Source organism: Marmota monax, unplaced genomic scaffold, assembly GCF_021218885.2.
Source record: "Marmota monax isolate L192 unplaced genomic scaffold, Marmota_monax_Labrador192_F-V1.1 WCK01_AAM20220418_F8-fsc00016, whole genome shotgun sequence".
NCBI classification, from domain to species: Eukaryota; Metazoa; Chordata; class Mammalia; order Rodentia; family Sciuridae; genus Marmota; species Marmota monax.
In genome coordinates, this window is record NW_026695209.1 from 10,414,539 (window position 1) to 10,429,696 (window position 15,158).

The 15,158-nt window shown below is 34.5% G+C and overlaps 1 non-coding gene across 1 annotated transcript; it reads right to left on the reverse strand.

The window, feature by feature from the left end:
* Window positions 1-13,013: 13,013 nt before the first annotated feature.
* Window positions 13,014-13,149, reverse strand: LOC124083822 (U4 spliceosomal RNA). The gene has a single exon (XR_009225538.1). It is a non-coding gene; the product is annotated as a U4 spliceosomal RNA (small nuclear RNA).
* Window positions 13,150-15,158: the final 2,009 nt, after the last annotated feature.

Genomic DNA, 15,158 nt, shown 5'->3' on the forward strand with positions numbered 1-15,158 from the left:
ATGAGTAAGTGAGCCAACAACATCTTCACAGTAATTATTGTATTAATAACATGCAGGTATCATGATAACAAACATAATTGAACAAAAACTATTGTATGAGGGACCAAAACAATGGGTCCCATATGAAAGTCCTGTTATAATCTGTTTTAATTAAGAATGGATTCAGATCATCTGAGGAAAGCAAGGATTACATATTCTTTGAAGCTGTTCTCCATAAATATTACTTTTCTCAGTTGGCTTCTGCTTCATACAGAGTGATTGTGAATTTAATGTTATAATTTCTGACACATGCCTAGAGATATTAACAGGTACAGCTGTAGGACAGAACAATGGATTCTAATCATCAGCAAAGTTCTTCCTTTAACTAAAGCTGAAGAGGCTTTCTGTCCTATGTGGGAATATAAATTTTAGCTACTTCTGCATAAAAGTAAGTTAAGAGAGGTCAAGTCTTTCCTTGAAAATATTTTAGGCTCATTCCAAAATATGCACAAATAGAGTAATTGATGGGCAAAAACTGACAAAAATTTAACATTTTTGCCTGAAAAAAAATACAAGTCAAATGTTATCAAAAGTCCCTTTTAGTCATTTTTTTTTTGGAGGGGCAGGGGGTACCAGAGATTGAAGTCAGGGGAACTTGACCACTGAGCCACATCCTCAGCTCTATTTTGTATTTTTATTTTAGAGACAGGATCTCATTGAGTTGCTTAGCACCTTGCTTTTTGCTGAGGCTGACTTTGAACTTGCAATCCTTCTGCCTCAGTCTCCCAAGCCGCTGGAACCACAGGCGTGCACCACCTTACCTGGCCCCTTCAAGCCATTTTTTAAAGTAGTCAGAGGATATTTAAACCTGAGCAAATGACTTCATGGTAAAGGACCAAAAATAAACTGGTTACAAAATGTATGCCTTGGTAACTAAATCAATTGACTTGCAGTAATGGATATAAGCAAGCAAAAACCCGGTTACATGTTAGTGGATGCCTAACTAAGAAATCTGGTTTGGCTATATTTTATCCAAAGTTACTCTTTCCAGCAGTGTATTGGTTAGAATAAATTTAAACCTCATTTAACAGAAAGACCAAAATAACCTTGTCTGAAACAAAAGAATTTTATTTCTCTCTTACATAAAGAAGTCCTAGGGCTGGTGCAATGTCTCCATAGTCATCAGGACCAAAGTTCCTCCTCCCTTCCTTCTGAGCATCCTAGATGATATCCATCTTCAAAGACACCCACATAGTCCAAGATGGTGGCTTTGGCTTCTTCCCACATAACCACTTTACAAATATGAAGAGGGGAGAGAAAAGGGACCACAATTGTCAACTGAGTGCTGGAGAAATATAATTTAAAAGTAAAATCTCTGAATCCAGAAATCCTTCCAACAAAGGTAGTGGAAAAAGAAAGCATTTATTTTTGAATAAGTATGAAACCATGATGCACATCACAGGCAATCTGATAAGATTGAAAAGACGGAGTAAGACCTCACCCTTCATATAGCCAAATGCACAATCCATTACATACATGTTCTCAAGATAAATAATGACTAGTTTTCAAGTAATAGGACTTGTCCCTTACATTTTATTGCACTTAGTTCAGCCTAAATCTAGCTGGTAATTAAAGTTGGTTAATTGACTGTAAACAAAGGAAAAATAATGATCTATATCTTGGTGACAAGAGATAGTTTTACAACTTGTCACCAGGTTAAAATTATCTCCTGCTTAATGTGGGGGATACGGAACTCTTCTCCTTTGATATTTACATTTAGAGGTGATGGATCCCCAAGTTTTGAGGACCTGTACTCCCAGACCAATTTGACAAAGGGCCTATGTACCTTTTAAAAAGATTTGTACTTTCCTACAAGGCGGGAAAGTACTTCCAGTTACAAGTTTCCAAAATAAATGCTCTGAGCTAAGGGGAGGGAAATCTCTAGCTTTACTTTGAACAGGGAAAATTAAGCCTCTTACTTTTAATTTGCATTTTTCTTACATGTATCAATTTCCTTTGAGGAACATTTTTGGAAATCTCAGAAAAATTTCCATTTATATCTCATTAGCCAGTACTTCCTTAAATGGATACACTTAGCATCCCAGAAAGCTGCAGAACAGTCTTTTAGTTGAGTGCATTGCTACATTTAAAAAAGATAGATCAGGATTCAACTCTAAGAAAAATTTGATTTTTCCACTGGTAATATTTAGGTAGCAGATGAAGTTGCCTATTGTATTCTTGTTATAAAACAATGAAATATACCATCTATAGAAGAAATTATTACCCTTCTATAATTCTTTTTTTGGTAATAGGAGATTGGAAAAGGTAAGATCTATCAAAATCATCTGAAATGATTCCTTACTTAGAACTCAAGTTTAAAAACTGTGATAGAGGAAAGTTTTGCTGGAAATGAACTTGTTGTATTCCGTTATGTAATATCAGCTGACCCAGGAAGAGGCCACTCTTACTAATTTACTACTTAGGTATAGCTTTTATTCATATTCGTAACCAGTGAGCATCCTACTTACAGTAGGAAGAAAAGCATAGAATACTTCTGAATTGTCTAAATATGAAATGAACAAGAATGAAAAATGGAACTTTTAAAATCCTCTGAAAAACACAAAAGAACTGATCTAAAGGCAAGGCACACTTTGTGTTAAAATGACAAAAACCCAACATCATGAAAATGTCAAGTGTACAGATTTTTATCCCTTTAATACAACTTCAGTAAAAATAGGAGTTTTTCAATTAGACAAGATAACACTGAAGCCCTTTTGAAAAAGTAAATAAACAAAAATGCCAGGAAAATTGACAATGAAGAACAATGAGGATTTGCCCCCCTAGATATTGAATATGTAACAAAGCCTTAACCATTACAATAGTATTGTCTCCCACATTAACAAACAGATTACCAAACAGACCAAGACACAGAATAAGATGACAAAAAATAAACCAAATCACATAAGGGGATTTAGTGTATATTAATGATGGTGGTTCACATCAGTAAAGAAAAGAAAAGCCATTTAAAATATGTTACTGGGCTGGGTAGCCATCTGCTAAAATGTTAAAATAGAACTCAAATCTCAAAATGAATGCTAGAAAAAAAGTTTAATGGATCAAATTTTAAATTAAACAAGGAAGATACAAGTGTACATGAAGAAAACATTAATAGACCATTCTAAATTGTGACTCCAATGTCCAGAAGTCTTAAAAGATTAATGAATTCAACTAAATAATATATTTTTTAAACCGTGTAAAAAATAAGACAAAGCAAGAAAAAAAGGCGGGGGGGGGGGCACCGGGACTGAAGGTCAGTGGTATAGCACTTGTTTAGCATGTGCAAGGCCCTGGGTTCAATCCTGAGCACCAGGAGAGAGAGAGAGTGAGAGAGAAAAACAGAGAAGAAACAAGAAAAACACTAAGCAAAACAAATAACAAATAGACAAATAAATTTGACATTGATATTATATGAAAGACCTACTAACCCTAAAATATAATAAATATTTCAAAAAATAAGGAAAAAAAACAATTAAAAGGATAAAAGATACAAATGGACAGTTCACAAAAGAAAAAGAAAATATGAATCTTAAATATGTTGAAGTCACCTACTGGGTTAAATTATCCTTTACAAATTGTTCTTTGCAAACTTGCCTCTTATTTTTCCCTTTGCCTAGTATTCAAAATTCAAAAGAAAAGCTGCACCTACACGATTTTAGATATTAACTGCTAGAGTCAGCTATTCCAAGAAAAAGGAACAAGAAAAACACTGGTCACAAGACCTCCTAATCATTAATCTTTCTTTAGATTTACAGAACCCAGAACACTGAGTCATCTTCAGGTAACATCAGAATGTGCAAGTCTGGGGATATAGCTCAGTGGGTAGAGTGCTTGCCTTGCATGCACAAGGCCCTGGGTTCAATCCTTACCATCAAGACGAGAGAAAGAGAGAAAGAAAGAAAAGACATGGACCACCACAGTATTAATGATTACTCTTGGCACCCACCCCTGTGTGGCTAAGAATACACTTCCTTAAATTTCCTGTATATGCTCTTGGGTTGCAGTTATTAGGGAAGATGATGTTTCCAGGACAGGAGTCTGCCATCTTCAAACTTACCAGCATGGAGCCAGTAAAGTTCTTCCTACTCCTATTATTGTTTCTCAAGTCATTGGTTTTACCAGGTGGCAAGAGAACCCGACATTTCACAGTTACAATATGAGAAAATGTGTAATCTCATTTATGACACAGATTAAAACTGACTGAATTGCTCACTTTTATCTATCAGAAGGACAAAAAGTAAAAAAAAAATCATACATTTATGTTGATTAAACTGTGATAAAATTGTACTCTAATGTCTTGCTGGTGAGATTGTAAGTTGGTACAACACTTAGTGGAATGGAATAGGATAATATCTATAAGAATAACACATTCAGAATGTATTTTTGAAATGGTTTTAATTCTAAACTCTTCACACATAGGTACAATTGTGTGTACACACACACACACAGTTATTCATTGGAACATTATTTGTAATTGCACAAAGTTGGAAACATCCCAATAAAACTCCATGTAGCTGTCACAAGAATGAGGAAGCAATTAATATACTGTCATATAATTATCTTCAAGATATATTAATACATACAAAAAATACCCCAAGATGTAGAATAATTTGCATAGTACTATAGGGAAAAGGAAATGGTCCCTCTGAAGGCTCAGTAATTAAATTGATGAAATAAAAAGGCAGTAGACAGATTAACAAGAGAAAATGTACTCAGATTTTTTATGTGCATGTAAGGAACTTTATAAAGGAAAAGTGATTACTCCAAAAGCCAGTAAAACCAAGAATCTTATATACTTTCTTCATATGGGAGAGTAAAAGAGGGCTTTAGGCAACTTAGGGGATAGTAAACAGTTTGGGGGGAATAAGAATGGCCCTAAGAAGAGTAAGTGATACCTGGGACAAAGTCTGCCTGAGCCTGGTGCTTATCTTCAGTCTCCTCTCCAGTGACACAATCTTCCCTAGCTGACAAAAATTCCTGGAGAGACTTGTGGCACTTTTATTCCCTCTGGTGAATCTGTCTTTAATCAGACAAGGAAAGTTCAGAGAAAATCCTTCCCTATGCTCACTGCACCCCAAGTGCCCTCAGTTTGAAGTCCAGAAGATGATATATTAAGGGATGGCATTTACCAACCTCCTTCAGTGTGCTGCTTGTCATATGTATAAAAAGGGCAAAAAAATCACATTATTGTCTTTTTATACATTAAAAGAGTTAGTTTCCATTTCTCTCTCACATCTTCTTTCTCTCTTTGCCCCTTCCCCCTTCAAGGCACACACACAATACTAAATAAGTACACATATGTACATATATATCATGAGTATATATTTATGTACATACTTATACATTTAAAATTTCCAGATTAATTGAGTAAAGATGGTTACCTTATTGAATGGAGGGTGTCACAGGGGCAATACAGGACAGGGTGGGAAGGAGATTCTTACCAAGTAACTCTTTAGAGATATTTTTAACCATGTTAATCCATTACTATTTTTAAAATATTTTTTAAAGGAGGGTCAATAGAGAGTGAACACGTGCAATTTGGGATATAAACTAAGTCTGTTTTGACTCAAAACTGAAGAAAAGTCTATTATAATCATAAATGCCTACGTTTTTCTTAAAACACTTCTATATCTGATTATTTAAATTGCCAGTAATAGAAACCCTATGCCTGAAGCCTTTCATTGAATATTTATCTGAGATACTCAGACTTGCAGTGAATGAGTAAGGGAAAATGCATTTGAGTTAGATAAACCGATAGTTCCATTTAATTAACATAATTGTCACTTAGTAAAAAGGTTACCCTCTTTCCAAATGTGATAAATTACTTTCTCAATTCAATCAGATGGACACACATTGGTAGAACTGTTTGAAAAAAATTTTTTCCTTTATGTATATAAACCACATTTTCTTTATCCATTCATCTGTTGATGCGCATCTAGGTTGATTTCATAGCTTAGTTATTGTACAAGACTGGGATCCTAATTAGAATAAGACATATCCTATGTGTGCATAAATATATCAAAATAGATTCTCCAATCATGTATAACTAAAAAGAACAAACAAAATTTTAAAAAAAGAAAAGTAATTTTTTTAATTGCCCAAGATTTGCACTCCTGTTTACAGTTTTCTCAGGGTAACTCCTTTTGGATTTTAAAATATGTGTGAAACACAAGGGAGCATAAATGAAGCAATTTAGCATCTACACTATTCTGGTAACTGATTAATTTTTATATTTGGTAAAAAGAGAGCCATATTTTTAATGTCTATTTTAACTTTTGACACTTCATTTTTTACACCAATAATTTATTATTATTATTAAACCATATTAGTTGTACAAATTAATGAGTTTTGCTGTGCCATTTCCATACATGCATGTGTTGTCCTTTGATCATGTCTACCCTCCCTTTGACCTTCTCTTACCCTCCCATGTTTCTCCCCTCCCTCTCCCTGTTCACCATCCTTTTCTCTAATAGTCCCTTTTCTACTTTCAGGTCTTTTTTTTTTCCACTTTCCACATATGAGAAAAAATATTGTTTTTCTAGCTAATTTCACTGATTATCTCTCTGGTTCCATCTATTTTCCTGCAATTGACATCATTCTTCCTTATGACTGAATAATACTCCATCATGTAGCTATACATATTTTCTTTTTTTATTCATCCATTAGTGGGTATCTAGGCTGATTCCATAACTTAGCTATTGTGAATATTGAGTGATATTGTAGTTCTGTTTTCAGTTTTCGAAAAAAAACCTCACTATTGTTTTCCATGGCATTTCTTAGCGTCTGTACTCATTTACATTCCCACCAACAGGGTATAGGTTTCCTTTTTCTCCATAACCTCACTAGCATTTGTGACTTTTATTTTGATAATAGCCATTTTGACTAGGGTCAGATGTCTAAAGATATTTAGTATGTTTTCATGTATTCATTGGCATTTGTTTGAGAAGTGTCTGCTCAGATCATTTTCCCACTTTTGACTGGATTGCTTCTTTATTTGATGTTAAAATTTTCAAGTTCTTTACATATTCTTAATATTAATCCTCTGTCAAGTGACTAGCTGGCAAAGATTTTTCTTTCATTCAATAGGTTATCTGTTAATTCCATTGATTGTTAACTTTTGTATTAGTCAACTTTTAGTCTGACTAATCAGTCTCTGTATTAGACTCTATGACAAAAATACCTGACAAGAACAACTTTAAGAGAAGTTTATCTGACTTACAGTTTCAGAGGTTAGTTTGTGAAAACCTGGCTCAATTGATCTGGGCAAGAGGTGAGGCAGAACATTATGTCAAAAAGTGTGGCAGAGGAAAGCTGCTTACCCCATGGAAGCCAGGAAGCAGAGGGGAAGGAGCCAGGTGAATGAGATGTAACCCCAAGGACACACCCCACCTGCCTACAGTTACCACCCAATATAATAGTCCTTTCGAATTATTAATCCATCAAGTGGATTAATCACTAATTAGGTTACAGCACTCATAATCTAATAATGTAGTTGCAGGGGTCACCTCATGTCCAAACCATAACACAGTGCAGAAGCTTCTCAAGTTGATGTAATCCATTTGTCCATTCTTACCTTTATTTCCTGGGCTGCTGGAGTCCTATTCAGGAAATCCTTGCCTGTGAAACTATTTGAAGAGTTTCCTGTTTTCTTCTAGCAGTTTCAAAGTTTTGGCTCTTATATTAAGGTTCCTGATCTCAGTGAGTTTATTATTTTTATATTAAAAAAATGTACAAATTTTTGTCTGTCAATTCTGTATCCTATTACTTTGCTGAAGTTGCTTATCAGTTCCAAAAGTCTTTCAGTGAACAACCAGGTCTTATTTGTTATTTTAGAGGATATACTTTCAGCTTTTCCCCATTCAGGATGATGTTAGCTAGGGGTTTATTATATTTATATTATATATATATATATATATATATCTCCTTAATTTATTCTGGGATTTTGTCATGAAAAGATGCTGAATTTTTCAAAAGCTTTTTACTTCATCTGATGGGATGTTTCTGTGATCTTTTTTATCTTTGTTGTATTTCTGTGGTTTATTATAGTTATTGATTTGCATATGATGAATCACCCTTAAATCCCTGCAATAAAACCAACTTGATCATGGTATATGATCTTTCCAATGTGCTATTGAATTTGATTTGCAAATATTTTTTTGAGGATTTTTGCATCACTGTTGATCAGGGATACTGGTCGAAAGTTTTCTTGTTTTTGTTGTTGTGTCCATATCAGGTTTAAGTATCAGGGTAATGCTGGCGTTACAGAATGAGTTTGGGAGGTTTCTTTCCCTATTTTATAGAATAGTTTTGAGAAGCACTGGTATTTTTTTCTTCCTTAAAAGTCTGGCAAAATTCAGCAGCGAATCCATCTAGTCCTGAGCTTTTCTTTGTTGGGACACTTTTTATTTCTGTTTAATTCCATTGCTTGTTCTGTGTTTAGTTTTTTTTATATCCTCTGGGATCAATTTTGGTAGATCATATGTCCAGAAATTGTCCACTTCTTCTCTTGGTTTTCAAGTTATTGGCATATAGTTTTTTGAAGTATTCCATAATGATGCTATGAATTTCATTGGTACCCATTGTAATGTCCCCTTTTTCATCTCTAGTTTTATTTATTTAGATCTTCTCTTTTTTTCTTGGCAGGTCTAACTAATGGTTTGTAAATTTTATTTATTTTTCATAGAACTAGCTCTTTTATTTCATAAATCCTTTGTATTGTCCTTTCATTCTCTATTTTATTTATTTCTGCCTGATCTTTATTATTTCTTTCTCTTCTACTGATTTTAGGTATCATTTATTATCATTTTTCTAAGACCCTGAGATGCAGTGTTAGGTTCTTTAACTATGATCTCTCTGTTTTTTAATGATGGCACTGATAGACGTAAACTTCCCACCTAGTACAGCTTTCACTGTATCCCACAGATAATCGTGTGTGTTGTGCCTTCATTTTTTGTTTGATTGAAGGAATTTTTAAATTTGTCATTTAATTTCTTCATGCAAAATGTATTGTTCCAAACAAACTAACAAACAAAAAATGCTGGAGAGGATGTAGAGAAAAAGAAACATTTCTACACTTTGGTGGGATTGTAAATTAGTATGAAATAGTATGTAGGTTTTTCAAAAGACTAGAAATGGATCCACCATATGACCCAGCTATACCACTCATTAGTATTTATCCTAAAGAATTAAAGTCAATATACTATCGCATTACATGCATACCCATTTTTTTCTGATAATAATTATTTTATTTTATTATTTTAATGTAATTTTTTATTTATATATGAAATAGAATGTATTACAATTCTTATTACATATATAGAGCACAATTTTTCATATCTCTGGTTGTATACATAGTATATTCACACCAATTCGTGTTTTCATACGTGTACTTTGGATAGTAATGATCATCACATTCCACCATCATTAATTACCCCATGCCCCCTCCCTTCCCCTCCCACCCCTCTGCCCTATCTAGAGTTCATCTATTCCTCCCATGCTCCTGCTCCCTACCCCACTATGAATCAGCCTCCTTATATCAAAGAAAACATTTGGCATTTGTTTTTATGGGATTCGCTAACTTCACTCAGCATTATCTTCTCCAACTCCATCCATTTACCTGCAAATGCCATGATTTTACTCTCTTTTAGAAGAGGAAAAGTTTATTTGGGACTCATGGGTTCAGAGGTCTCAGTCCATTGACAGCCAACTCCATTGCTCTGGGCCACACATGAGGCAGGACATCAGGGGATATGGAAGGGTGAGCAGAGTAAAGCAGCTCAGGGAGGGACTAATTTTGGCTCATCGGGGACAAAATGTAAACCTCAAAGGCACCCTCCCAGTGACCTACCTCCTTAAGTCACACCCTACTGACCTATAGCTATCACCCTGTTAATCCATTCAGATGGATTAATGCACTGATTATGTTAAGTTTCTCATAATGGGATCATTTCACCTCTAAACTTTTTTGCATTGTCTCGTGAGCTTTTGGAGGACAGTTCATATCTAAACCATAACAGTCTCTAATGCGGTGTGAGCCTTGTGGCTATCTTTTTTTAAAAAATTTATTCTTTAAATACATGACAGCAGTGGAAGCATTACAATTCTTATTACACATATAGGGCACAATTTTTCATATCTCTGTATATAAAGTATGTTCACGCCAATTTATGCCTTTATACATGTACTTTTTTTTGCATTACAATTCTTAATACACCTATATATCACAATTTTTTGTATCTCTGTTTGTATATAAAGTATGTTGACACCCAAATCAAGTCTTCATACATGTACTTTGTATAATGATGTCCATCACATTCCACCATTCTTGTTAATCTCCTGCCCCCTCCCTTTACCTCTCACCCCTCTTCCCTATCTAGAATTCATCTATTCCTCCCATGTTCTCCCTCCCTACCCCACTATGAGTCAACCTCCTTATATCAAAGAAAACATTTGGCATTTGGGTTTTTTGGTATTGGCTGACTTCAATTAGCATTATCTTCTCTAATGCCATCCATTTACCTGCAAATGCCATGATTTTGTTCTTTTTTAATGCTGAGTAAAATTCTATTGTGTATATATGCCACATCCACTGAAGGACATCTAGGTTGGCTCCACAGTTTAGCTATTGTGAATGTGCTATAAACATTGATGTGGCTGTGTCCCTGTAGTATGCTGTTTTTTAAGTCCTTTGGGCATACCCATATTTATAGCAGCACAATTCACAATAACCAAACTGTGGAACCAATCTAGGTGTCCATAAATGGATGAATGGGTAAAGAAAATGTGGCATATATACAGAATACAGTTTTACTCAATCATAAAAGTGAATGAAATAGTGTCATTTGCAGGAAAATGGATGGAACTTGAGACTATTATATTAAGTGAAATAAGCCAAACTCAGAAACTATAAAGGGTTGTATTTTTCCTCTCATATGTAGAAACTATAGAGGAAAAAGAAAAGGTGGGAAGAAAAAGAAAGGTGGGAAGGGGTGTGCTTCATGAAAATTGAAAGGAGATCAATAGAGGATAGGGACAAGAGGGAGGGAAAGGAAATGAGATAAAAGGAATATACTGGTGAAGGATATTGGCCAAATTTTGTTTTTATATTATGTGCATGTACAAATATATAACAACAAATCCTAACATATGTGCAATCATAATGCACCAATAAAAATATGGAGAAAGCATATTGTTCAATCTCTATGTGTTTGCATAATTTCTGTAGTTGCTTTTGTTGTTGATTTCTAGTTTCATTTCATTATAACCTGATGAGTTGCAAAAGATTATTTATATTCTTAAAAATGTGTTAAGTCTTACTTTGTGGTCCATTATATAATCTACTTGGAAAAACTTTAATGTACTGATGAAAAGAATGTGAATGTGTTCTGTAACTGTTGGATGCAATACTCTATAGGTGTCTGTTAAAAATGCAGTTGATCTATAGTGTGATTTAACTCTGATGATTCCTTATTGATAATTTTTGTCAGGATTTTCTATTATGAGAATGGGGTACTGAAATTACCCACCATTATTGTATTGGGGCCTACCTCCCTTTATGTTCATAGTATTTGATTTATAAAATTGCGTGGTTTGATATTTGGTACATCACATCTAAAATTATTAAATCTTCTTGATAAATTGTTCCTTTAATAGAAATGTAGTGAATTTCTTTGTCTCTTCTGAGTATTTTTGGCTTGAAACCTCTTTTGTTAGATAAGAGTATAGCTAATTCTGCTTCCTTTTGGATTTCATTTGCTTGGAACATTGTTTTCCATATTTTCTCTTCCAGTCTGTGTATGTCTTTGCAGGCAGAAAATTGTTGGGTCTTATATTTTTGTTCTGGTTTCATTTTCTTTGTTTGTTTTAGATCCAGTTAGCCATTCTGTGCTTTTTCATTGAAAAATCAAGACCATTTCCACTCAATATTATTATTGAAAGGTGTGTATTGGTTCCCACCATTTTGTTGTTTTTCTAGTTGTTATGAGTGATCTATGTGCATTTCTTTCTTCCTTATTCATTTTAAAGTATTTGTTACAGAATTAAAGTTTGATTATTTTCTTATTCTCTCTTACTTATCTACTCTATTAGTGAGGTTTGCTCTTTCCCATGCTCTCATTATGGTGTTTATCTTGCTTCCTCTTCTGTAGGTAAGTTTCCTAAACATATCTTTTGTAATACTGGTAGAGTAGTCATGAATTCCTTTAGTTTATGCTTATCTTGGAAGGTCTTTATTTCTTCTTTCAGTATGAAGGATAACTTAATGGATATAGTAATGTAGGCTGTTAGTTATTTTCTTTCTGGAATTAAAATATACCATTCCATGTCCTCTTGGCCTGTTGAGATTCTGCTGAGAAATATGTTATTCTGATGAGTTTAACTTTATATGTGACTTGGTGCTTCTCTCTTACAGCTTTCAATATTCTTTTTTCTGTATTTTTGGCAGTTCAATGTGTCACAGATAGGTTCTTTTCTGATCATGTCTATTTGGGGATATAAATTCCTCCTGTACCTAAATGTCCATATCTTTTCCAAGATTTAGAAAATGTTCTGCTATTATTTCCCTGAATAGGTTTTCAATGCCTTTAGCCTATAGTTCTGCTGCTTTGTCTTTGCCAATTATATATACATTTAGTCTTTTGATGGTGTCCCACAGACCATATATGTCATTTTCATTCTCTCTCATTTTTTTCTTCATTATGATCTGAATGTGATAATTTATCAACCTTGCCTTCACTTCCTGATTCTTTCTTCTGCTTAACCTAGTCTTTTAGTAAGGCTTTCAACTGCATTTTAATTTGACTTACTGAGCTTTTTATTTCTAAAATTTCAATCTGGTACTTTTTCAGAATCCCTAATTCTTTATTTAATTGATGTTTCATATTCTATATTGATTTTCTTAATTCACTCATATATTTATTTTATCCTTGTTGAATTAATAATTTTATTGCCATTTGCTTAAAGATTAAAGACAACACAAGTAGAAAGACCTTCAATGTTCACAGATAGGCAGAAATAATATTGATTAAAATGCCCACACTAGCAAAAGTTTTCAATTAGCAATAATCGCGCCTCGGATAAACCTCATTGGCTACGATACTGCCACTGCGCAAAGCTAATCAAAAGTAATATAGAGATTCAATGCAATCCCCATTAAAATACCAATGACAATCTTCATAAAACTAGGGAAAAAAATGTCAATTATTTGGAAGAATAAAAGAACTAGAATAGTCTAGGCAATTCTAAGCCAAAAAAGCAGTGCTGGAGACACCAAAATACCTGAATTCAAATTATAATATATAGTTTAGTAATAAAAACTGCATGGTGTTAGCACAAAAACAGACACAAATCAATTGTACAGAATAGAAGTCACAGAGACAAATCCACAAAAATACAGTCATCTGACCATCATAGTTCAGATATGATGTAGACAGCAAAAAATATGAGGTACATCCCCTGAGGTTACTTCTCCAGTCTTGTCATCAATGTGCAGGAAGAAACCTAGGCTGAGGTCCCTTGTAGGCGAAGTGTCCAACTTTTGTGTGCTCACTGCTGTTGCTACAAAGGTGAATGACAAGAAACAGGTCTTCAGCCCCCACCCCACCCCTAGCCATGCCTACTTGGTGCAGGTAATCAACTGGAGATTTTATATTCCTTATTCTTTAAGTTGAATTATCTACCAAGGTTCCAACAGGGTTGGGTCATAGGTGAAGTAAGGTAAAATTTTTCTCAGCTGGGTTGGGAGGGTAGTTCAGTGGCACACCATCTACCCAACATGCTCAAAGTGTTGGGCTCAATTCCCAGCCCCACACACAAAAAAAAGAAAAGCAAGTAATAACAACAAATGAAAACAAATCATATAAAGAAACAAGGTAAAAACTAAGTAAAAATAGTAACAATAATAATACCAAAACCAACAACAACAAAGAAAAGAACAAATCCCACACAACTATTCTATTCTGGCAAGCTGTAATAGCGTATTTCCCAAAATCAGTCCTTAAAGGAAAGCACCTCTACTTCCCTCCAAATAGCAGACCTTGCTTCTCACCAAAGAGAACTCTCAGCAGTTTTATGACAAAGTCACTTCCTTGAGTCCAAACCGTCTCTCAGCGCAGCAGGTTCACCGATCCAGTGAAGAGGCCCTTGAGTCTTGAAGATAGAAAAATGAAGAGGCTTCTGACAACCAGAGCAGTAAACTCAGATAACAGAACCCTTCCTAAGATTGCTCCCAGTTAGAAACTGTATGAATACTTTTGGAAGTGCAGAGAACTTCTTCCCTAGAACCAACTAGCTTTGTAAATCCCAGGTCTCTTATAGACTGTATGTTTGCAAGATTCTGAGTGCTCTGCTTGTGGAGTTCTCTAAGATCCTCTCTCTTTTACTTATTCTGGAGGATACTTCCTTCCTCCTGCTGAGCCCCAAACACAGGGTACAGTGCTCAAAGGTGAAAAAGAAACTTGGTGCTGGGGAGCTCTGTTTTTGTTTTTGTTTTTGTTTTTGTTTGCTATTCTAATATACCCAGTATTTCTGAGTTTCATCCGGTCACTTACTCTAGCATGGCACTCCAGCGCTTTCCTATGACACCCACCTCAACTATACCTACACACCTGTTGTTCTAGTTTAATCTGGTGAAGAAGCAGGTGAGTGCTGGTGCCTCTAATCTGTCATCTTCCAATCTCCAAAAAGAGCTTTCTAAAAACTGAATCCCATAGCCTCACATACTTTATAATTCAAGTAACTATTTCATTCAATTTACCCACACTACTAGATTTGATCATCTTTCTTTATGTATTCTTCATATTCAAGTTTTTTTATTTTTTAAATCAATGCAAATCCTCATATAAAACACATAAATGCAATAGGGTGCCTGTGCAGGAGCACACAAGATACCTGATATGGTTTAAAAATAAATTAGAGGAAGTCTTGCCCAGGCAAATCTTCTCCTTTTTAGAAAGTTTTGAGAAGTATTCCTTAGTTAAGTAAATGTAGAGGAACTTGAAGCAGTGGAGTGGGTACAGTGCTCAAAGGTGAAAAGGAAACTTGTTATTCCAGCAAGGTTTAATGATTCAAGGAAACTGGAGGTAAGCAAACCTGTTGCTTATAATCAAATGTGTTTATTTACATAC